General features: G+C 33.4%; 1 long non-coding RNA gene across 2 annotated transcripts in view; it reads left to right on the top strand.

Annotated features, from left to right (window-relative positions):
- Positions 1–25,784, top strand: part of LOC119685718 — a 106,209-nt gene that overhangs the window by 25,332 nt on the left and 55,093 nt on the right. For both annotated transcript variants that reach the window (XR_005252822.1, XR_005252821.1), the window contains exon 3: positions 23,218–23,260. This is a non-coding gene — a long non-coding RNA (uncharacterized LOC119685718). The remainder of the gene's footprint in view (positions 1–23,217; positions 23,261–25,784) is intronic.

The following is a 25,784-nucleotide window of genomic DNA, read 5'->3' as shown; positions in this document are numbered from 1 at the left end:
TTATTTTCTTCGGAGAATAGTCGATCAGAAGATGTAGAATGAAAACGGGCTCGGCGTTGTGCTTATCTTATCTAAGATGTCACCTAAGAAGACACCTGAAGTTGTGCTATGTTGACTACGAAGAATTTATTTACAGATTCTAATGTTCGGTTTATTATTGATTATTTTGTTAATAGTTTGGAGTTAAATAGTCTTACTAGTAATTAAAAAAGCAGCGATATCAGGAGGGTTAGTGTTACGAATTATTTATTTATTTATTTAAAAAATAGGCTATGAATGCACCCCGACCTCAATGATCTATTGTGCGCCTAAAGGCCTAACTAAAACAATTCTAGAGTATTTATAAATCTCGTAATTGCTCTGGGCTTAATTTTACCTATTTGATTTGGGACTAAGATTCCTTTTCCAGGGTAGTCGAGTCTACGTCTTGCCGCCGCTGGGCAGTTGCATAAGATATCTTCTGATATGACAGAGTCGACAGGAATCACTTTCTACCGCATCTACAATCTTCATGTCTCCTTGAAGAAGTTCAGTGTAGATTTTAATATCGTTTTTGCTAAGGTTAAGGATAGCGTCAACTTTGATGTGTTTAGGATCAGTGAATCTTTTTGACTGCCATATACATAGGATAACTAAATTTTTTAAATGTGAAATATTTATTCTAATCTGTAAATCGAATCCCAGAGAATACACACAGTTTAATAAGGCTAGAAAAATTAAGTGTTTAAGCACATTTTATTTTTGCATTATTTCTTAAAAATTTCTGTTACTACAATAGTATATTTTTATCTATTAGGAAGACATAAAAACGCGCTCTTTATTTCGGTGACTGTAATTATTAAGGCGCCAATATCAGACCAAATCTGAGACTTTTCATTTTTGGTTACTAGCTTTAAGAGTTAAATTTTATTTTTATTTTTGTATTTTCGGTATTTATAGTTTATTTCACTTTCAGCTCATAAAATATAATGAAATAAAGCCCAAGCAAATGATGAGGTCCTTAATTTCATCCGACTTATTTATGGCTTTTAGCATCATTAAACTTAACATTTGTCAAGCAAGATTTTCGCAACATAGAAGAGTCCTCTTCACAAAGTCAATTCAAGGCTTTGGTGCGCACGTCTGTTGCAATGTCTACAACAGACAACACCAGTAGACCTACTGCATCGACACTCCTAATTTATTTAGTCATGTGCAGCAATACCACTTGGTACCGCTATTCCTCTTCTTCCCTCACCTTCCTGCTATTCGCCAACACTATTAATGTTGGTTTGTGTTGCAGATATTTTCCCCGTCGCAACTACAATTTATCTCGCATTGTCGCATAAATTACAAAAAACAAAGCATAAAATTCAATGGAACTTCAACAACCCTGACTTCTAGCTGCATGCAACAAAATACATAAAAAATTGTGGCAACAACTAAAAAAGGGCATAAATGTTAAAAATGAATTTTCAGGGCGCCTACTAATGACTTTGCGCAAAATAGTGCTTCTTCTTCGAATGTTTTCGTGCCACATGAAAAAGCCAAAAAGCTACTACTTGGAAAAAAAAAGGTTTAAAAAGAAAAGCGGAAACGGAAATGAAAGCGACCGTAGCTTAAATGCAGCATAGTGAAAGAAATACACGCAGCAATTGCGGCAGTGGTGGGAGTGGTGGCAGTGATGGCAGCAGTGGCAGTAAACAGCCAATGCGATTGTCATGCAATGACCTCATTAGAATTTACAGCTGACAACGTACAACCGCTATGCTCAGAGGCTCAGGACAGCTACACGCACATATCTCTCTAAGGACACGCAGTGGCTGCAACATAACCGCGCGTGCAATTAGCGCAAATGTACGGTTGTCATTGCTTCATTCAGTCGCAGGTAGTGCCATTGCCAGAAAGAAAAGAAAGGCGGTTCAACGGGACGCGTTGTACTAACAGACGAGCGGCAACATGTTCATGGCGCAACAGTGACAATAATGTTGGTGGCGAGAACTATAAAGATAATAATGATGATGATGATGGTAATGGCAGTTGAAGATGGTAAATTGGTAGAAACCTTGATGACGCAGTTGATACTACGACATGTGTGGAGTGATAAGCACGTTTTTGCAGCAAATTCGAGTGCATCCTGCGGATGCAGACATTTGTCTCAAAAAAATGTCACATAGCATTGCATGTCATATCCGTCACATTTGAAACATTCGCACTCGCTCAACATAAATACTCATTTATTTACACAGTGCCGCACTTAAGTGCAGCTACTAAGGCTGCATTACCAAGGATACGAGTACTCATTGCACACATTTTTATTCCTTCTTGGTGAAGCATGACCAACAATAACAAAAGCCATCACAAAAAATAGGAGTGACTTGTAAAAGGCAAAATTCCATGAATGAATTCAAGTAGAAAACGAGGTTATATGGATGATTTGTTCCCAGCTAATGCGCCCGGTGTGCAGTTGGTGCTGTGGTTGCTGCTGGTCCTGTTGCTGAGGATGATGTTGTTGATAGTTGTTAGAAAATTGCTGTTGCTGTTGTAGTTGTTGACTGTGAGCTGTGAAATTTTTGTGACATTCGGTTTGAATTACTCGATGATGACAACAGGACAATGACATTGACGCTTATGTTGTGTATGAGTGCATGACGTCTACTGTTGCTGCAGCTCACCAAGATCATCAGCTTGAAATTCATCATAAATTGTACATTTGTTGTAGTCTTATTGGCTTAAATTTAAATTTCATGTCAATTTTCATTCATACTTGAGAGTTTTAAAATTAACAACTTTTTGTCAATAGATTTTTTGAATAAAAATTTTTTGAAGAGCAAAATATTTCACCTCTAGATTGTGGGATCTCTCACATTTTTGGATGAAAGATCTCTTTAATTTAGATAACCAGTGCTAAATGTTACTTACTTATCTACTTAGGAGGCTATTATTGATAGGAGTCGTCCTTAACCGTCGACCAATAGGTACCGAATCAAACTTCTTTCTAACCGGAACAGATTCTTCCATTCACACGATATGACCAAGTCAGCGAAACCGATAAATTTTTATGCGTTTTCCTATGTCAATTCCGCGGTATTGTTTAAACAGCGCATCGTGCCATTTAATTCGATACTACTTGCGTACGCACATCTTCCGAAAAAGTTTTCTCTTGAATGTCCTAAGTATTAGATGAGTAGTATTTATTGACTTAAAATGTGTTTATAAATTAAATTTTGTATATGAAATTTTTATTAAATACTTTATTCTAATAATCATTTCAAGAAAGACTTATTTAGTACTATATATTTCAATTAACATAATCAAGTTCTTATTTTTTATTAAAAGAAATTAAAAATTAATAAATATTGTTATTTTGATTAAATATTAAAACAATTTTAATAAGTAACTTAAGAATATCTCGTTAGACCCCGAATAAGAGAACCAAGTCCAATATTCACATAAACCCTAAACCTAATTCAAAAACTGGCTCATTTTCTCCTCTAAATTTCGTATAAAATATCTACTATTTTTGTGGCATTCTGCTTGCCTAGACAGGATGTTATCCTTAAGCTTTCAAACTTATTACTTTCAAATGTGAAATAAGAACAAGTAAATAGGTTTCATAAGAAAACATAATAAAATATGCAGGAAATATTTTCCTCTTTAAATAATTGCACATTAAAGCTGTTGTTATTATGCTTTCTCCTTATTTAAACGCATGTCGTCCTTATGAGCACATAAAACACATCCACACAAACTACCATAACTATGAATACAACTACAAATTTGGCGTGACATTCCCTCTTCAAACACAGCAAGGACTCCAGTTCAGCTTTTTGTCCACCGTTGCTTTCTTGAGACCCATGAGCAGATAGACAAGCACGCCACTTTTTTCATAAGTAAAAAGGACATAATGTATTGTGTTGTGCGCCACAAAGATGTTGTCATACTCGTGTGGGGACTGTTAAGGACATAAGAAAAAAGCCAAAAAAATTATAAACAATACTAGAAATGTATAACAATAACATAGTAAAAGGAAAAAAGAAAACAAAAGGTAAGCGAAACAACAAACATTAAAATGCACAACTACAACAAAGCAACAAAATATAAGAATAACTAAAGGAATTTTTAAAGAAGGATCCTTCGCACGCCTGTAATATCATATGAATGAGCTTTTTGCTATTTAGAGGAAGCCAAAACTGAATTTATATATTTTCATATCCAAAAATTTCCTCGTTCACTCCGTGCATAAGATGCACACCTAGTAAACGCACAGCTGGCGGAAAGTATCAGATTTGCAAGGAAACTAATATGGAATTATGAGAACCCCTAATTTTTTTAGTAGTATGTAAAGTATATCATATCAGGGTTTTCCTAAAACTATCGATAAGCTCTCTTATAGTTTGTTCAAGGTCGTACATATATTCTTTACAAAGTTCAGCAGACTTGCTTCATTTATATAATCAAAAATATTCTTAGGATACCTAAAAATGCGTTTGGGTTTTTAAAAATATCTTATTAGTATAGAGTGCAAAAATGCAATTTTAACGCACTTTGTAATATCAACGATTCCCACTGAAGAGTTAGTTATATTAGGAAAACGAGAATATATCATGATTGTCAGAAAAATATCTCATCCATTTTGTATCAAGTTTAATGTAAGTAAGAGTAAGTGCTAGGCAATATTGTTACGTGCAATTTCTGGCATACTCTAAACTGATTTCCACATTATAAATGTAATAAAGAAACAAGAAACTAAATATTTGGTATCTAAAGTGTATCTAAACGAGACATCGATGCAGTTTAACAATTCTCTATTATGAATCCTGGTCATAGGGAATATTTTGGGCAACTGCAAGACAGACAAGCTAGCCAGAGAGGCTACAGCTAATCACTATGAATACCTTAACAATCTTGGCATATCTTTGCCATCATGCAAAGATTTGTTTAGTTGTTTCTGTTTCTGTATTAAATGATGAAAGACTTATCGCTGTAACATATAGGCATATGTAAAAAAGTTAGCTGCGGTCTTTTAAGGAAAAATCAAGTACTCTCATTCAGATGCACCTTACAGATATCAGTGTTGAGGTACGATCGGCTATCGGCCGCAGCCGATTTGCGAACCATGCTGGAAGATTGAATCTCCCTTTTAATCATTCCTGTCACAGTAGAGGATGATGGAGAATGATAAAAATGCCTAATATCTTCTTTATTACTGTCCAGCTCATGCTTGGCGCGGATTTACTATTTTAGAGCTTTGTTTTTTAAAGACTTTGGTCCACTCCAGGATTTACCTCTAAAAAACATAAGCTTTGCCAAAGGTTGAAAGTGTTTTTCAAACTACTGAGTTTCTTGTACGGAATAATCACCCGTGTAACCAAACCTAGCCTAACAGTGAAATGTAATCCTTTATTAAAACTCTGAGAGAGTTTCGAATCTATTAAAAATGTGCTTCCAATATAACAAAAAATTGCTTTTTGGATATAATATCATCGGAAAATGTATGTAGCATTCATAGTGTGTCAAAAGAAATTTAAAATACAAACTCAAGATGAATGATATCTTCTGATATCATCACATATATTCACTGTATATGGATTAAAAGCAAAGTGTGGAATAATCTTTTAGCTCAGAGAAACACACAACAGGATCTGTCACACCGTTGGTGATCACTATGGACCCATAGAGTGTAAATGGCGTTGAACAATTACACCGACTGCCACACTAACCTTTAAGATTGGTAGCTCTTTATGAGAACGTACTAGAATAAAAGATATGGCCTTGCATAGGAGAAAACTCCTATGGTATTACGAAAATCTTAGCTGTATATCAGACTGTTCGAAAATACTATTTGTCGTGTTGCACACCATTTCCCGGATAAGAGTTCTGAAACTACCAGCCACGGAATGAAATGTTTTATAGTATTCCGGTTCACTCTACTCTTACTAGTTAAAAAATATCCACAATAAAGCTTGACATTTCGATGGTGTAGAGTGAAGCGAAGTACTCGTATTACGAAGTAGGGTGACTTTAGAGTGAAATACTCAAGAAGGTGACACTTATTTTTACGCAATGTACTTATAAGTCGCCATTTTGTCTACTGTTAGAAATGAATACGAAAGCAATAACAACAACAGCACCAACTACAACAATAACAACAGAAGCAATAAACGACAGAATGCAGCAAATTTAATTTCATATATTTTAGTTTTGCATTCCATGAGTAATTTTCTTCTTTTAGCTTCTCGCCTTGCGCCTCCTGCTTCGTTCACTTCGTTCATTATTCCATTTCGTTTTTAATATAAAAATAAATGTATTTTGTATTTTTATGGCCGTTTTTTGTGCCAAAAGCGAAATCTTTTTCAGAATGAAATGGCACGTTGCAGCAAGAGTCGAGTATGGAACGGTGAACGTAGCCGAAAATAATGGCTTAAAGGCTTCCGTAGGGTTGGGAATAGAATGCATGGAAAAGTGTTGGCTGCTGCCGCAAACGACTTAAGCTACTTTAAGCCATGGCGCCATTTGAAACAGAGAAAAAAGCATGAAATGAAACAGCATTTAGTTTAAAATAACTTCGCTCACTAATACCAAAATAATTTAGAAAATACATAAATTCCAATGCTGGTATCAAAACAAACGTAACACACATACGCATGTACACACGTACACATACACATGTGCCTACATATTTGCATGTGCACAGAGGAGTAACACAAATATATGCAAAATTATGCTTGTGTCATGCAGAATGTTTGCTCCTCTCTAACTTATGCTAATTAAAAATTTGCACTTTCTGTGCGAGAGTGAGCTTATCCTTCCGTGTGCCCGTCCGTTTGCTTGCCTGCCAGCCAACTTGCCTGCTTGCCCAGTCGTCTGTTTGTTGGCTCAGTTATTTGTTTGTTTGTTGGTATAGGTAATTTGTATGCGTTCTAGAAGTTAGTCTTGCAGATTTGTGCTGGGGTATGTAGCAATATTTGTACGTATACGTGTATGTAGTAACATATATGGCAAATAATGAGATATGCGCATACAGTAATTTATACAGTGTGTGTGTGTGTGTGTGTGTGTGTGTGTTAGTATTTATTTAGGTAAGTGTGCTTGCAACTCTTTACATGCCACAAAATGTAAAGGAAAAGCAATACTTGTAATGAACGTTTTGAGGTAAACCATAAATAATGAATGAAATCAACACAAGCCGGGATACACGCACCTTGGCATACTTGCCTGAACGTGTATTCGTCTGATGGTGAGCGGAACTGTGGCAGTGTGGTGCACGTAGAAATTTCCATGTTAAATATAACAAAGTAGTGTCTCTGACATTTTCAAAGTATTTATTGGATTTCTGTTGTGGTTCGTACAACATTCACAAATATTTGCACTAAATTAAGTTGCTCAATCCGTCTGTGTCTATGTTTGTCACTGTCCTTAAGTATAAAGTTGCATATTAAATTGTGCTTATCCTTTAATTGATAAGCTAGTTTGCCATCTAAATATCGTTTAAATATGACCAATATAAGGGTCTGGCAGAGTTATGAGGTTGCGATATGTAATTGGAATTAATTGGTGAGTTGATTATCTAAATTGAGTTTAAACAGCAACAATTAACGAATTCGATTTGAATAATGCACAGTTAATGAGCTGTTGCAATTTGCCGACAGTCATTTGTTCGATATAGTGTGCAGTCAAGCAATATTTTTTTGTGTCCCGTACAAATGAATACCTCAATGCCATCATGTTTAGTAGTCAGATTTCCACACAGATGCACTACAAGAAGAGATCACGGCTGCACTACAAGAAATCTTTTAAAAGTGCCCCGCCTAATATCTCCCGGAAAAAACGGCACCTCCAACGTGCAGCAACAACTGTCCTAGTTCAATTGAGATCAATATATAGCCATGTGCTAAACGATTACTTATCATACGTAAATGCGTCAATACTGAATTTTCATGATGTGCTCATATTTTTTACTGATCCAATGTACACACTAACTTGAGGCCAATCGACCTTTAGATCCACTCCATTGAAGTGGCTAGGGTTCTCCGACTTGATGATAGTTGACTTTAACTTAATTCGTACGTATACTTAATCTATTCTTAATCCTAAGCTATTCCTTCTCCTCTCACACTACTCATAGCTATTTATATCATAACCCATGCATATGCCGTTGAAATTATTTTTATGTTATCTACTTTATAGATCTCTACGGGCTACAACAACAACACTATATAGAATACGATATAAGTATTTGAATATTATATGATTTCAAAATAGCTTATAGACAGTTATAACATTATTGTACCATAAATTAAAACTATTAATATAACACTTTCCAACAGAACTGAATTTTTCAGGTACTTTAAAGAGTTGTGTGCTATTGAGCGAGATTGGAAAGTTTTTTATAAAGCTTAAAATACTATTTCATTCGTGATTTATTAAATTCTTCAGTTTCAATTATACATTTTCACATTATATTCTTTTGTGTATTCATTTTTACACTTTTGTTTTGAATTTACACCATTTCAACTTCACGTAACTTTTGGAGTAGTTTTCAAGGGAATCAGAGAGAATCCGACCAGCTTTCAATAACAGTATGAACTATAAAACAATATCAATGCAAGAAAAGTAGTTCCATTCATAACCAGCACAACCAACATTACAAAATATATTTTTTTCGCGTTCGGTTGCCTGTGAAATTTCAGGGCACGGAAAAGTTGCAAGCATCATTGGCCTTTCACTTGAGTGGCTTCATGCAGCTCCAAAAAAAAAAAAAAAACAAAATAAATGCAACACTTTTAGTTGCAATTACTTTTTTCCTGTACACTTTTTTGGCAAAAAATTGTATCCTTTTCCTATCCGAGTTTATAGCTAACAATGTATTCACATCCCATAGCAGACTCCCTTTTGCAATTTCGGTACGCTTATTTACGATCGCAGTTATAATTATTATTATTTTTCTTCCTTTCTTCTACAAATAGATAAAAACACATATATATATATATTTATTCGTCTACATTTTTATGTTATCTCCGTGAATTGAATTAAATTGCATATGAATTTATGATATGGACAATAAAAAAAGGACATACAATAACGCTTTGTAAAGATTTAACAGCAAATCTGGACTCAGCAGCAAAACTGTAACGCAAACTCGTCAAACTGTTTTCAGCCTAACCCAATTGGCATTTAATGAATCGAATTGTATGTGTGCTTAATATTGTGGCATTATAGATCAACTAAATAACAGATTCCCAAGATTTGAGCATAGCCTTAAAATGAGAATTATTTTAATAACCATCAAAAATCAAGACTAGTACAATATTCGAATAGTTCCAAAATACGAAAGAGAGATTTATTTCTCCACATAGATATTAACTAATTCATAATTATTTCACTGACTATATTTATAGTCGAAAAATACAAAACATCTTCTAAATGCATTATCAAATAAAAAAGTATTAATTAATTATCGTTTACTTGACTAAAACAGCCGTACTTCCCGTAGAAGTAATACTATATGTCACATAAGACTGCTTCTATATGGAGATTTATCAACCTTAAGAATTCAGGAAAATAAAGAATGTATTGAGGTTGAACTAATATCAATAAAGATAGGTGTTCAATGTTCAAAATTCTGAAATTTGTTGAAATGCTAAAGTGCATCAGATATGAGCAAAGATGAGGGTCTACTAAGATGACTGTATGTGACGGTTTAACTTAACTGCCATAACCTAGATGTACTTGATTTTTAAACTAAATTCTACCTAAATGAAAGAAATGAAAATAATCTTTTGTATTCTGGACTTTACTGTTCCAACTAAAAAATGTGATAAAACACATAGCTTGGTTTACATGTTTAATAAAACCAGCAATATAGAAAGAAAATGAAGAAAGAATTCTAAAAGTTATTTGCACTAAAAATAATAAATATTTTCACAAATCAATGTCACGATTCACAAATGTTCATAAGAAGAACGCGTTAAGCCATAAATTGCACAGCTGCGTTTCGTTGTCTTGAAAAGTTTCATAGTTTCTTGGCTTAACCCGAGCTATTCAGTTTAGCAGTAAATTTTGATGAACGACGCCGGCAGTTGGGGCTACCACTGCTCTAGCCCCAACTGCTGGAGCAGAATAGAACTGCTGGAGCTGCTGCTGGATTTTGTGTAAATGAAGGCGGCGCGCACGGCGTGAGAAAAGATTAATAATTGCCTTGCTTACTGAACTGGAAGACTTTGTGGTGCCACAATCCACACACACATGACAAACACACACGCATATCTACACTTCAAAAAATACAAACATTAAAGGCGCCCTTGTGCCAACATACTTGATTGTGGGATGGCACACTCTTGTAAAAGCTACAAAGCAACTTCATTCATGACACAGTAATAGTAGAATCAGTTGTGGGAAGTATTTTTAATAGATAATCTAAGGAAGATACGAATATTTGTTATAAGGACTAAAATGCCTAGTCACGCCACTGTCGTTTGGTTTATGTGTTTTTGGTCAAATTTGTTTATTACTAAAATGCAGAAGCATTAACTATCTAATTTTAACTATAAAGACAAAGGCATTTTCATCGAGATTTTTCGCTGTAGTAGAGGTCTGCTTTGCTGTGGCGTCGTAAATAGTTTGGAGGGAGACAAAGAAGTAATGTTCACATATGCTGTCGCATATGCAAAACACTACCACTACTCTATATTACTTTTTTTATTTTTGGTTTCAATTTACATCACTGCTTTTACCTCTGCCGCTGCCACAGCGCAGCTGCCTCAACGTTGACGCTAATGCTGCTTTTGCAAACAATTTAAATGGACGTTTTCTACCGACATAAATAACTGCTTTAGGAATATTTTTGCATAAGTACTGACACATTTCCTTCCATCAGCTCTGCCTGTTGGCTTTTTCCTTATTGTTGCTGGCTTTGTCTATTGTGTTGTTGTTGTTTGTGTGCTTCAATTATAAAAACCTCAAATATTTTAATGCAGTAAAATAATAAATATAATGTGTGGATTTTTAGTCTAATTTTCTTGAATTGCTTCGCTTTTTTTACTTAAATGTTCTACTGGAAGTAAGGGGCGGAGTGCTGAACTTCTAGTAGAAGCTGCTCATCAGAGTGTTCAAGTGTGTTAACCCTCTAGTTGCCAAGAATGCCTTACGGCAGTCAACAATGTAAAAAAACCAAACATATTGTTTACCACCATTTGCTACTTATAATTTGCTGAAACCTCTAATCTTAAATAAATGATGCCGAATTTGATGAACTGCATTTATAAATTATTTTCTGGAATAAATATTGCTTATTTATTTTAAAACTATCGCCAATACTTGTTTCAAACATTAATAAACTTAGGAACTGAAGGGTTAATTTAACAGTTTACCTAAATTATATTCCTCACATTTATCCATTTATATCACATATAAAACCAATTAAGTATTACTAGTTATCTTCCCATCTACATATATTCCCATGCATATATAATATAATATATTATATTATATAGTATATTATATATATATTATGTATATTTAAGTTTTAAAAATATAATGTATAATGTACACAATCTTATAACGCTCAAATAAGAGATTCATTTTCGTCTAATGTAATATCTTTTGATCTTTCGTTTGAAAATAATAATATCTTTAATATGAAAATATATCGAAATTTTATCCAATAACTTAACGAAACAGGTTATCTTTCTAAAACAAATTTTCTTTGCTTCTAGAAAAACGTGTTGATATAAGGAAAAATATAAATCCATTTAATTTGATGTTTCAATTTTCCTCCGGCGAATGAGTTCACTCCTCCTAATTATCTCTGGGTGCGTAGAACGTGCATAACATAGTTGCATGTTTTAATGTCTGTTATCTAATATAAATTCATTGGTGTTTAATCTGAAACTGTTTGAGTGCTGCACGTTATGTCATTAGCAATGTTTCCATAATCTTTACTATACGTTTTATTGTTTTTCGTGGCTATCGTAAATCTCAATAAGCGCTGAGTCACAAATCACTTTTAAGTCGCGCACCTATACTCTGACATTAAGATCAGAGTATAGGAATGTCACAGAAGAGCTCACAGACATGAATAGTTTTTCAAAGTTTTCTGTTTCTTCGTCCATATTCTGTGACCGCGTGCAATTAATTAAAAACAAACAAATTTCAAATTGCACATCAGGCACTGCCACACCCAACCAATAACACATCATACAACATAGTCAAATGTTCTTATCCACTCTCGTCAACTATCTTCTGGCCATCAGTTGTGACGTTGTACGCTTAACATATTAAAGAAAAGGACACGTCTGAGGTGAAATGAAAAAAATTAAATCAATTGAAAACTGCCCACACTTTAAACGTTTTTCAATTTAAGCGCTCACTGCAAGCAAAACAAGCTCAAAGATCCTTTCAAGCTGGCTGACGTACTGTCCGTGTACATGAGGATATGTCACCGTTGTTGTTGCCATTGCTGTTTCGCATTAACCCTTGACGTTTATCAGGTTCGTCGCTAACCATTCAAGTGACTGAGGAGCTGTAGTTTATTTTTCTTGACGTGCATGGTTTTTCATGGCTTGGTTGTTTTTCCATGACATGCAATGGCTAAATATACTTTGTAAATATTAAATTACAAAGAAAAATGCACTAAAAATACTGTTTAGTGGAAAAATAAAAAAAAATATATAAAATTCCAGAATGAAAAGATGTCGGCAAGTGTTTGAAAAAATTTTCGCAAAAAAGTTTGTTGGCTATAGAAAAATTGGTATTCATAAAGCTGAAGAGAAAAATATCTTTGGTTCCATTTCAAAGGTATGGAAGTGAGGCGCGTGCGGCCGACTTCTCACTTTTCTACTGCCAAATCTACACCCCGACGGCTGTGCTTTGGGGTTGCAGCAGCAGCTCCACAGCTACGTACTTTAATAATGTAACTGCAAAATATTGAGTTGGTCTGACAACCGCAACACATAATCCTACTCAGGTTTTTCGGGTGGCCCGATGGTTGTGTGAGGGGTGTATATAAAGGTAACGACACGGTTTTGCCAGTACTTCTGCCGTGGCCGTGTTATCGTTGTGTGCTGTTATCGTTGAATTTAATGTTTTTCTGAGAAGAACGTGGTACTAGCATGCAACGTGCAATGTAGAACGTGCAACGTGCTTCTTGCTTCAGTCGTGCTGCTATTCTGATCCATTCTTCTATAATATTTTTGCCTGGTGCTTAGCTTTATTTTGTATTTAAAAGCAATAAATGGAACAGTGCACAGATTTTCCGTGCCAAAGTAGTAAAAACATACAGTAGCGCGGCAAAAATGCAAGGCACGACCAGTATAAGATCCTACTGGAGTAGAAAAACAAGAAAGAAAGCAAATTCAAAAATGAAAAAATGGAAAGACTACAGGAATAATAGACAAAATAGCATATTTTTGTAGTATTTTATAAATATAGTTTTTATTTTCCTTTCTACTTAATATAAAATTAGCACAGAGAAGACCAGCAAATGGTTTACTTTGTGCGAGTTTTTCTGCCGTAAATTTACTTAAAATACATTATTACTGTATTTTACTTGAACACTTCAACAATCGCTGGTAACTACGTAAAAATTCCTTTTTACCCTTCTTATTATATATGTGCTTTTATAGTAACACATTCACCATAATCATGCATATCCAAAGCGGCTCCGTTTTACTCTAATGACTGCAAAAACTAAGCTCACTTCAATTGTGTTTTATGCACTCACTTAATATAAAAACTAACATCCTGCCACACTCAAAGACAAGTGTCCATTTTGCGGATACTACATATACATTATAAATAACACACTTAACTTACTTTGCCCCACTCGTCTTTACCCCACTATAGCCAACCAACAAATGCTGGCACTACTCAACTTCATTTGAAGGCATTTAGCCAGTATGTGGTACAACTGTGCTCCCTATCGTCGCCCTTGACACTTTACCTATGGCTTCAAGTATCGGCTTACTTGGCCCTTTTGGTATGCCAACCTGACGCTTGTATTTCCGTATCCGCTCGGAAGTGACTACGTTTATTTGCATTTTTCTCCATTTCCTTCAATGGTACTTCCCCGCTTCTGTGTTTGTTAGCAGCTATTTCGGTCATAAGTGTAGCAGAAAATGAAATAAAAGTAAACAAAACCTACAGAATTGCAGATATGCAGAAATGAAAAATTTTATTGTCTTCCCTTCTTTTTATGTATTAAATAGTGGCGTAATTTAGTTTTTATCTAATAAAAATTTTGAATAGAGAAATCTAATGGCTTCTCATAGTTGGCACAGGTTATTGCAATCTCAGCTATGTACATACTTGACTTACGTCACCTTCTTTCGGTATCGTTCCCAATAGAGTCTTACACATATTTTTCAAAAAATCAAAAATTCCATTATGCTCCATTTGAAAATTGTTCAATCAAGTTTTTTCTCGTATTTTGGATTCTGTACTGGTTTAAAATATATATAATATGGGGTGACCCAGCAAGGGATCGCGGATAATCTGTTTATCAGATTTGTTAGTTTGATTTGTACAGGCACTAATGCATTTATTAAAGTAAATATCTCTTGGACAATAAGGCATTTTCATACTTTCATTCGGTTGCTCCTTTCTAATAATTCCTTATTTAAATTACTGCATTAAACATTGAAACATTTTATCTGATGATTTCTGCTCATCCAAGTATGTATATATTGAACGGAGTTCTATTTTAATCATAAAAATAAAATTTGTTTCTGTTCGCTTTTATCTGCGCTTCATCAGAAAAGTAATAGCAATCAATCTTTCTCTACTCATACCAAGAAACCATAATCCTTTAAAAGGATGTAAACTTATAATATAGAAATCGTGGTACACATATATTGTACGAATAAATGCTTCTTATGTTTTAAAAAAAATGCTACGAAAATCCTTAAACTCGCCAACTTTTATTATCTCATCAATTTCGTGATTTGCAATGACTCTGATTTATTTCATATTGTGCGATAAAAGTTTTGTAAATCTTTTTCTGATGCTATCCTGCAGGGCCAGCAAGTCTTTGAAAGTTTTCGGGTTAACTTTGTTTTTTCTCTACGCCATTTGACCATTTTAATGTGCCACTTTAAAAACTACAAACTACAAACTACAAAGGGGCATGTAGAACCAGAGCAAGAACACGTCGAAGACAATAGCCACATAGCTTCGAACAAAAAACTGCAAAACTAAAGTCACAAAGGACTTAAAATACACAAACACTGATGTGAGGTTGTATAGACGGAAAGACAATTTAATAAAGCTGATTTAATACAAATACTCACACGCTTACTCGCAGATACAGGAGAACGAACCCATATTAAGGAGCACAAATATGCTGTCATCACGATTATCCACACAACAGATGTTTGGCAGTGTCACTATATCCTGTTCCGTTTTCGTAACTCTTGATTGTGCGGATGTGTTTGAATCTAAAAGAAAATAATTCAGTGCAAATGAAATTACATATACGTAAGGATAGGCTAGTAAGGATAGTACAAGAAGTGTAAGCGTTTGCCTTTTCATTCGTATGGGGCTGCCCTATTGTTGGACACTATATTCCGCAGTAATGTATGGAAGAGACTTCAGCTATTAAACCAGCAGCAACAGCAGCAGCAAGAAAAATGTGAGTAACTACAAAAAAAGTCCTGGTAGCGCAAAACCCCAAAAGTACAATAGAAACCGAAACTTACTTTTGGTTTTGTTGTTGTGGCTTGGACAAAGTAGAAAGAACTTCACAGAAAATTGAAATTTAAAATTTATGCAAATGACGTGGCAGAAAAGGTGGTGAGAAAGTTCCAACAAGAATGGATTCGTAGTGATTTAAAAAGTTTTGGAAATTTTAAATAAAACTAAGTCGTTTCGGTACTGGATTGAGCTGGGTGGAGTCGGCTTCAGCTAAATGTGCAATGTAACTGAAAATATTTGTATGGAAAAGGAATTAGGAATAAAAAATCCTTTATGAATTTAAGGCATTAAACTTTAGTATTATGGACTTGCAGGCATATTACGGCCTTTGCTCTTCAAAATAAAGTGCAGACTTTGAATATAACTGGTTCCTACTCATGAAAACTTGAAATGTGACGTTAAAAGAAATATATGCAATGCAGTGAAATAATTTGTGTTTTCAAATGATTACAAAGGCTTCTCCGAAAGGAATAAATGATATTTTGAAGAAACCAAATGATTAGAGCAAATTTTTTAAAATTAAAAATTAAATTCAATTGGAAAACTAAAAGAACTTGTCACTATGAAATATAACGAACTTTAAAACTGAAAAGTCTTATTATCAATTATAATTCTACCTCCTCATGAATATCATATATTTCTTAAACTATACCTATTATTAAAAGAATCTGCATAAATATATATATTAATCCTTTTTTTTTGAGGTAGATGAAAAGTGTTGAAAACCTGACTGTAAAATTTGAGAATGCATTGAAATTGAGGTTCAGCACTTAGTCTGTGAAGAACAATATATATCTACCCCATCCCAATAATTAAATGGAAGAGAAAAAACTGCAAAGATTTAGTATTAATATAGATAAATTTATCCAAGTCATAAATAAAGAGGAGAATTACTTAGCGTTAGGGTTAACTTATTTGTAGGATGGAGTTCATGTTAGAAGTATGCTCTGTCCAGACGTTTTTATATCCGCAATTGTATAACGAGATACTAGAATAGATGTGCACTAGCTATAATATCAAGCAAGAATAGGGGTAATACAACTTTCATACATATAACTTTCATACATATAACTTTCATACATATAACTTTCATACATATAACTGTCATATTAAGGAGTACAAACGTGTCAATTTTATAATACCTCCTCCTTTTAGAGACACAGTGTTGATTTCTCATTTCAGTTAATTTTCCACTTGGTAGAAAACAATTTACCTTTATGCAATCAATTCAGAACCTAAATATATGAAAAAGTTTTATAATTATAAATTTATTATACAATTTTATTTAAATTTTGTTGTTATTATAGTAAATTTTTTATGGACTTAATTTGCGAACGAACGAATTAAAACTAAAACAAAGAGAAACTGTTTCACCGCATATGTTTTATTTCTTACTAATTTTCACCCGCAGGATAATGAATTTCTCGTTAATTGAGAAAATTCAGTAAATCAAAATAAGTTGTAATACATTTTGTTTATCCGCCAATTCCCTTAAACTAACAAATTCCATATAATCCTCACCTACTCATTTTGTCTTCATTTGCATAATGTGAATCCCAATTTTGATGGCTCGACTGGAGAGAAAATCATAAACGACGAAATTTTATGATGACTCAAATCGAAATTGAATCACAAATGTCTACTTTGGCTTAATTGCTTTCCCGAGAAGAAGGATAATTCCAAGCAGCTGCAGATAAAAGCGATAAAATTTTTATCAAGGGGTGGCTTGGGGAAGAGATGTAATGGGTTTTACATTAATAAAATCAGCAACAAAACAGTCGCAAAGCTCGGAAGCGTGAAAATTAAAATTTAAAATTAATTTGCCGCCTTTGAAACAATTTTATGTTTGTTTTCCAAACAATGCATCTCTTTACGCTGTGTAAATTGCTTAAGAGCATAAAAACAGCAAACAATCAAACAAGGATTTTTTCCAACAAAAACAAAAAAGTTTATACTGAAAAAAAATCACAAATGTTTGCGATGTAAAAAAACGCAACGAAACACAAAAGACGAAACGCACATACACGCTCATACACGCAAATGCACGCACATACACGCCAACAGCCGCTCACTGAAGCAGACCAACATACACAGGACACATTCGGGCGGAAGTGCGCATTGTTTCCGCTTATAATAAATTGTGCACATTTTCTGAATGTGTAATTTACGCACTCGTCAGTAAGTAAATTCCAGATTTAAGCATTTATGTATTGGTGTACGTGTGAATGTAAGAATGTGAGAATGTGTGCGAATGTGCAATTAATACGAAAGTTGCTCCATTGAAATTATGCGGAACACACACAACTGCGGTTCGATTGTAGATACGAAAATGCCAGCAGATACGCACAGAAACACGCGTTTAAACGCAACTTCGCCGTTGAATAAAACGCATTCGATTGAATGTGTCGTTGAATATATCATTGAATATATCGCTGAATGTGCCGGACAGGTTAACAATAGTGCCCGGTAAAATTAAAATAATTGATTATTAATTCAAATGGAAACCAGCACAACAACACTGCTCTGCATATGCTTCAGGACTCTGCTGATGTGCTGATAAAGTGTGTAACAAAAAGCTCGTAATAACAGTGGGAGTGGCGGTGGCAATTACAACAATAAGTAAAATTATATTGTATAACACAGAAGATCGCTTATCTCAGCTGCCGTTGCTTTGCTTTCTTAATGTAGTCACGCAGTGCGTATGAGTTTTGGCTGCGCCCACGTTTGCTATGTGTCTTATCGCTTATCTTAACTTAAAGGCTTTTGTTCAAACGCAGACGCCTGACCGAGATTACCTGTGTGCGCTGAATTAAATTAAAAGCAATGAAAACTATTTTATGTCTATTCTAAAATAATTTCTTATCTGACAAAGTCAGTGAACCAACATATTTCCTGCATTTTATTGTTGGTCTTAATATGAAGTCGAAACTTTAAATTATCAAGTACGACTACTGGCTCGGATGACGATAATTTGGCAATGGAAATTTAGTACCCTAATTAAACCATTAATTTTGTATTAATCCTATCTTTAAACGTGTCAATGAGGCACATTTCAAACATATTACTTTAGAAATTAAAATGAAAAAATATATTACTTTTAAGTTATTTTGATTCTCAGAAACATGATTGTTAATCATTTCTGAGTTGAGTATGGCTTGATTATTACATATTATGAATAATATTTAGCAAAAACAATGCTGAAAACAAACAGTACTAAGTACTAAGATCTCTCCGAGTTCCGACTTCCTTAGTGATATCGACCAGACATGTAGTTGCTAGAGTTATGGATAACGATCAACTCATTAAGGTTGACTGCCGACCTAAAACTATTCTGATTGAGTTTCACGTTTTCAAAAATTCATCTTTCGATTAATGAAAACGCTTTGTTGATGTAGAGGGCATCCGGAATATATCAGTAATGAATAAATTCTGTTCACTTTAGAATGCATCCCGTATATATTTTAATTTCATTCAAAGTGTTCAACAGTATCCTTTAACTATTAGGATTTGAGGTTTAACGAAGTAAATTTAATTTTGAAATGATTGTTAGGTTAAGACTTATTTTGAAATCATGACCTTAAAGATTTTTAACACTGATGTGTTATATTCATTCATCAACAAAACTTTGTGTTCAGACATTTAATTCTCATGTATTATTTGTACTCCTTAATCATAAATAGAATGGCTCAAGCTGGAATGACAACTTTGTGCAACAAAGTTCACTTGAACACAAATTATGGCCTTTTGTGATACCTCTGATAAGACACTATCTTTTCGTCAACTTAAAGGAACATCTTAAAATAGAAATCAAAAATATCACACACACGAACAGCATCCTTTTGAGAAGCCATGACTATCCCATTTCATTAAGAATAAGCAATCTAATAATTATAATGAAAAACAGAATTGTCAGGTTATTTATTACTGAGCTATGCCCTTAAAAATTTTACATCCTCTCCTAGGCAATGATGGGACGTTACGGAAGTACAGTTTCTTTCCCAATAAAAGTCGTTAGAGGCTCTATCAAGCCTTTCTAATATGCAATCGCATGTCAAACACTCAATATGTTAATTTAATATGAATATATTATAGGTATGTTGTAAACTGTTACTTATTTACTGTCAGTTAGTTTGTTTTAGCTCATGCTAGCCTTTAGGTTCGGTTGAACCAAAGAATCATTCTGAACATTTGTTAGAATTATTAATCAGTTCATTTTATTCAAAAATTTTCATATAAATTGAATAATTAAAATGAATTTGTTTTTTATTATTAAGAACTTTCAAGAAACTACGCATCAATTTTAGAATATTAAATTTATTACTAAAATGGGTTATAATAATATATAATAATGTACCTGAAATAAAGTCTACGGGATCAGATAAAAATTCTTGTGGATGAGAATTTTCTATATCAATGAATTTGTGGTAACTTTTGGGTTCAGATAGGTTAGGTGAAGTAAACGGAGGAACAAATCCTCCAGATATGCAGTTATGTATAGTTAAAATTTTAGGCGATATTAGAAATAGAGTCGATCAGTATTCATGTACCTAAAATACAAAGAATTGATATAGCGCATCGACTTTTAACGCATATTATCATTTATTTATTCATTACAGTTGTTGAGCGAATCAAACTAAATAAAGTATCGATTTTAAAAATAGTATTAAATCTAGTATAATGCCCCTCGACTTATGAATTTATTCTAAAAAATTGTTGTTGAGAAGTTTTGAAATGATCCGAAGGAAGATTATCTTAGCTTCGCAAATTTCAAAGCTAACTTCTTTAGCGATTCGTAATTATTTTTGAGTTATTTTTTATTAATTATATATTATTGCCATTACGATTAATTACGTACTCATGACTGACTGCAGGTAATAACTTTTCTGATGTTGCTTTAGTGCTTTTTACATAATTGAATAGTGAAATTTCTGCACTTAATTGTTGACCGCCTGCTGTGCTCGATGTAGTTTATAAAATGTTTTATTACAACGAAACAATCTACAAAAACAATGCAACATACTTTTTCTAGGACTTATTGCATATTTCCTGCCACTGAACTACACACCCTACACACACACACAAATATGTCTTTGGCTATAAATTATTGCGTGCAAGTCGTCAATTAAATAAATTTACTACACATTAATTGTGCCAAAAGTTTTCGAACATCGTCGCTGGCTGGCCTTAAAGGCAGGAAATAGTATATACACCTCACCGGCTGACTTATTCCGTAATTTCTGTTGACGCCCATTAACCTGTGAATTAGACATCCCCTTTTGCTAGGACACTAAAAGTTTCCCTACTCATGCATAATGAAAGGAAATCTGCTGGCAGAAGTTTAAAGGTGTAGCACAAAAAAGATAAATAAAAGTGAAAAAAGTGCAAATCTGCAGTTCAATGAAAAACCATGTCAACTCTCCTGCTGTGTTTTCCTGAGTGACTCTTGGCCAACAATTCATGTCTTTTGATTCTAGTACAACTAGTACAACATGCCCCTCTAATGTTTAGCCATAGTGTACAGCAATTGGTCTTGACTGTAATGCATTAATGTGGCTTTAAAGGACCTGGTAACTTCACACCATTCTACACCTGTTGTAAGTATGTGTAGAATTATTTATGTGAGCTCCACTCTTGATATGTTTAGTATGCAGCAATTAAATAAAATACATAATGCAAGCTCTCGTTGCCTCAGTTAGTATAGGCACACTTTTGTCTGGTACTATTGTTCCTGCATTGGCATGATTGAATAAATTCTGCCAAAGCTATTCTTTTTTACCTCGGCTATTTTTTACGGGTACAATTCATTGTGTTGTGCACTCAGCCTATCACGGCATGACCGCCCGCCTATTGATGCGTGCTTATTGATCAGCTTATGTGGCAGCTTTGCGGGAATGTCTTACTGCTCAAGTACACGTTCGCAGTGGGAAGAATAAAGCAGCTGCACTTCATTACTGGTTGGGGCACAGCAGGTTGAGTATGCATTTGAACTAAACTACCCTCTCTAAATTCCCTCTCTTCTTTTAAATGTCTCTAAATATTGCATAATAACATCAGTTTAAGGAGTCAAAGTCTGAACCCAAAATGATTGGAGTGTTTTTATGAACATTTGTGCATTTCAGAACATTTCTGAAATTGTGCATTTAACTACTTAATTTTACTCATAGATTATAAATAGATATAAATATCAAATAACCCTTTTACTATTTATATAGAATATTTTTAAAAAAATATTAACAAATTCCAAATAGCTAGTCAAATATGTACATAATTAGTATACAAAAAGGAAAATTCAGTTCAGAATTGATTAATTCTATATAAGTTAATTCCGTATATAACAACACCGCTATTAACATTACCATAACCTCTATAAGGACATTAACGCGTCTAAGAATAAGTCAAGACGCAACGCATAAAATAAAAATAAATAATTCCAGCCATAAAAAAGCCATCATCAATTGTATCCAATACTGGCTTTCAAGTTACCAACTTAACTAACCCTCGGGATTTCACTAATGAATATAATAAAAGACAACCTTAATTTTTTCCAGATCAACAGTGAGGCATTCAGAAATCATATAAATATCACCTTAAATAATAGAGTAAACAATTTAGTTTTCGTTTGTGTTTTGAATGCATTTAAATTTACAATAACAATAGCGAATCGCAAAAAAAATGATTTCCAGAACCCATAACCATTAGTCATTAAGGATGTCAGGGAAAATACTGACATCCTCACATATCGACAAGTGTTGCTAAGCAGTCTATCAATTGACAAAGAATCAGAAAAATGCTGACGATAAAACAACAAGCAGAGTTCGTCAGAGTGAATCGCAAAGCTGACATAAATTCGACTTGGCAATCTTCACTGTGTCGCTTACTTATCCCAGCCGTTGCTATTTTTATTTACACTTTTTCCAGAGATGTGCCAATGTTAATGCGATGTGGGTGGGTTGGATGCGTTGGCATTATGTTCATAATCCAATTTCAATTTGTTTTAAGAAAAATTATTATTACTAGCAAATTAACACAAAACAAAAACTCAACGGATGGAATATATTAGAGCGTCGTTGTTATGGGAAAGCAAATATGGTCCTCACTTCTTGGTGCGTTTGATGCTTGGTCGGATTTCAATCAGTGCTTCAATGTGTATGCGGCCCTAAGCAAACATTGCTTTAGGCAAACACACACAAAACCTAAATGAATTGTCTGATATGGCGGCATGATTCGACTTTCCTCTGCAAGGAACCTATTTGTACAGGGTGCTTTAGTGTGGGACATATTTGTTAAGAGAAAAATCATATGTGAGTTTTTATGTATTATAGGTACGTACTAGGAACTAAAGATAAATATGTCATAATTTCAGATTTCGCATTGTCAAAAATCACTTTTATATGGATTAATTGCATATTTTACTCTCATTATAATGTTACAGATTTTCTTAGATATTTACGTTATATTATATTTTATATTAAACTAGTTTTCATATGAACAAAAGCTCTAATACTATTGAATGACAGCCACTAATATAGTTCTCTCTTCTTTTTGCAGCTACGTTTTGTGAAATTTGTAAACTACTTATGCAACTACTTAAGTAAGTAAAATGATTTCGTAGTTTTTTAGTAAATTAATTCAATATTTCTATTCTTCAAGTATGATTTATCATTGATAACCAATAAAAATAACATATTTTTTCCACATTTTTTATATATTATATATATATATTATATATAAAATAAATATTTATATATTTATTTTAGAGAGACGTTAATATGTAATTTTAGTGTAATTTTAGTAAGCAGAGAAAAACAATTATCTATTTTATACAGAAAATTATCATTGAATTTATTAAAAGCCAAACTGATTTATGATTTTTAAGAAAATGATGTTATGGTCAAAATAGTAATTTCTGAAAGTTTTTCTAATCAAAAAAGATGCATATATAAATTCTACACACGAACACCGTAGAACCCTGTATTAGGCATATTCGTACGTGAGCATATATTTATTTAATAAGATGACATTTTGTTGACAATGTGGGCGTGTAAAAGTGGATGTCCTGGCGTTTATTCAATCAGTTTACTTATTATATCATTTTTATGTATATGAATCCATACAAATATATATTATATGATTGTATATCACTCCCTGATATGAGAGTCCTTATGCGGATTTATATAAACGACGTCAACATTTACGTCAGCTGCCTTGACTGCATATGACATGATACGACACGACAGAACCAAATCAAATCAACTGAATACACTTCACCTTATTCTTGTTCAATACAATTCAAAATCATCCGACTCTGCCCAGTTGAGTTTGAATCCATGTTGCTTTGTTGTCGCAACACGATTCATAATGCATTGAGTCTGTTGAGTTCGTTGAATGAAGTATTTTAAAATTACTTTGTGGCATAAATTTAGGCGCATATTTGCATATCTCCTGTAGTCCAATGTATGTATGCCTTTGTGTGTATATTTTCTGCGTTGACAAGTCAATCAATACCTAAAAGTTATCATAGTAGCTTATGTAAACTAAATTTTAACTGCAAGTCAGTGAAATAGTATTTTTTCCTTTTCTTTCCGTCCTTCTAAAATGTGAAGGCTTTGGTTTAAATCATATGCAAATCCTGTCATACTTCTAAGTTTAGATTTTATTTACTTTTTGTAGGAAAATTGTGAGAGTTGTCATCGGTAATACATATCTGTTACGGTGCTTGTTGCAGCTGCTGCAAGATCATAGAAACTTGTAGTTTAACAAAATTGGATGTCATTGCTAACGAATTGCGATTTTTTTTTAATTTATCTTTTTTTCTTACTATCTGTGGCTTCCTGAAATGCATATTGTTGATTACAATTTCACAAAAATATGTTAAAATATGTTAAAAATATTCGGTTACTAAATGATAACGTTATGTTACAATGTATTATATTTCTTTTGGAACTATGTCTTTCTGTCTCGTATTAAAAAAGTCAGTAATGAAGATTATACCGAGAATATGATATGGTCCACTATTACAGGTTGTTAGTCAACCAGATTGCTAAAGCTTGCAAAAGAGATACTATAATCTTGTGTCGAAATAAAATATTTGGAGATGAAGTAAAACTTTCAATTATTTTTATAGTTAAGCAGCTTAAATAGATGGTTTGAATGTTTAATCTGATTATATTGCATCGTATATTCTTTATTAGCTTGTTTAAATGCCACTGCTCTGTCAAATGATAAGACAATATTCTGTTGATACATGTAACGTTTTAGTTGCTATTTATTCTCTTTTAAACAATGTAATATAAGTAATTCTTTAGGCATACATACATATTTTTTAGGTGAAGTTCTGCTTTTTCTCTTTAAGGAAACATTCTAATCTTCTCACCCACACTGGCTAGGGAATTGTCTTTACGTCTCTGAACCATTATTGCAAGTATTTCAAAAACCATGAATTTTATTTTTAATTTAAATAAAGAAATACCATAATCTAATTTTCACAGCAAAAATAAAGTTATTATTTTTGATTTTGCACTTTAGTGTCATCATTATTATAAGCACTACAACGGATGTCCCGTCCTTGTCTTTTTCAACAAATCTTTAACAAGAATTGTATGGCTGTAGACTTTAAAGAGTTTGATCAATCCACCTGCCACTGCAGTCTTATGGATTCTAATCGTATTTAGTTTGAAACTGTAACTTATTTCGAGTCGTATTTCATACATTGAAACCAAACGATTTCATAGAACTATTAGCTTGAAGGCAACTAAGCGGTCAGATACTAAGTACCTAAGCCTCAATTCTCAATATACTCAATATACTAGTACATATAAGACCATAGTTTTGTAATTATGGTAAGGATACAGTATTAGCTAATCTACAATCCTATTAATTGTGCGCCTGCTCCTCTACGTGTGACATTAATAGCAATGTTTCGGCAATGTTTCGATGTCTTAATAATGATAGGTATTGTTATTAAAGCCAGATAGAAATGGAACCATGCAAATATCTCCGTACAGGAGCTATCGACTGATTTGGATACTAACATGGATTCTGACACCGATCACAGAAAACCCGTATGGTCATATCAGTTTACTAGGGATGCCGGTTTATAATTCAGTTTTAACTGG

Source organism: Teleopsis dalmanni, chromosome 2 (assembly GCF_002237135.1).
Source record: "Teleopsis dalmanni isolate 2A chromosome 2, ASM223713v2, whole genome shotgun sequence".
Classification (NCBI taxonomy): Eukaryota; Metazoa; Arthropoda; class Insecta; order Diptera; family Diopsidae; genus Teleopsis; species Teleopsis dalmanni.
Note: the sequence above shows the minus strand (reverse complement) of the source record. Positions and strands in the feature narration are given on the sequence as shown.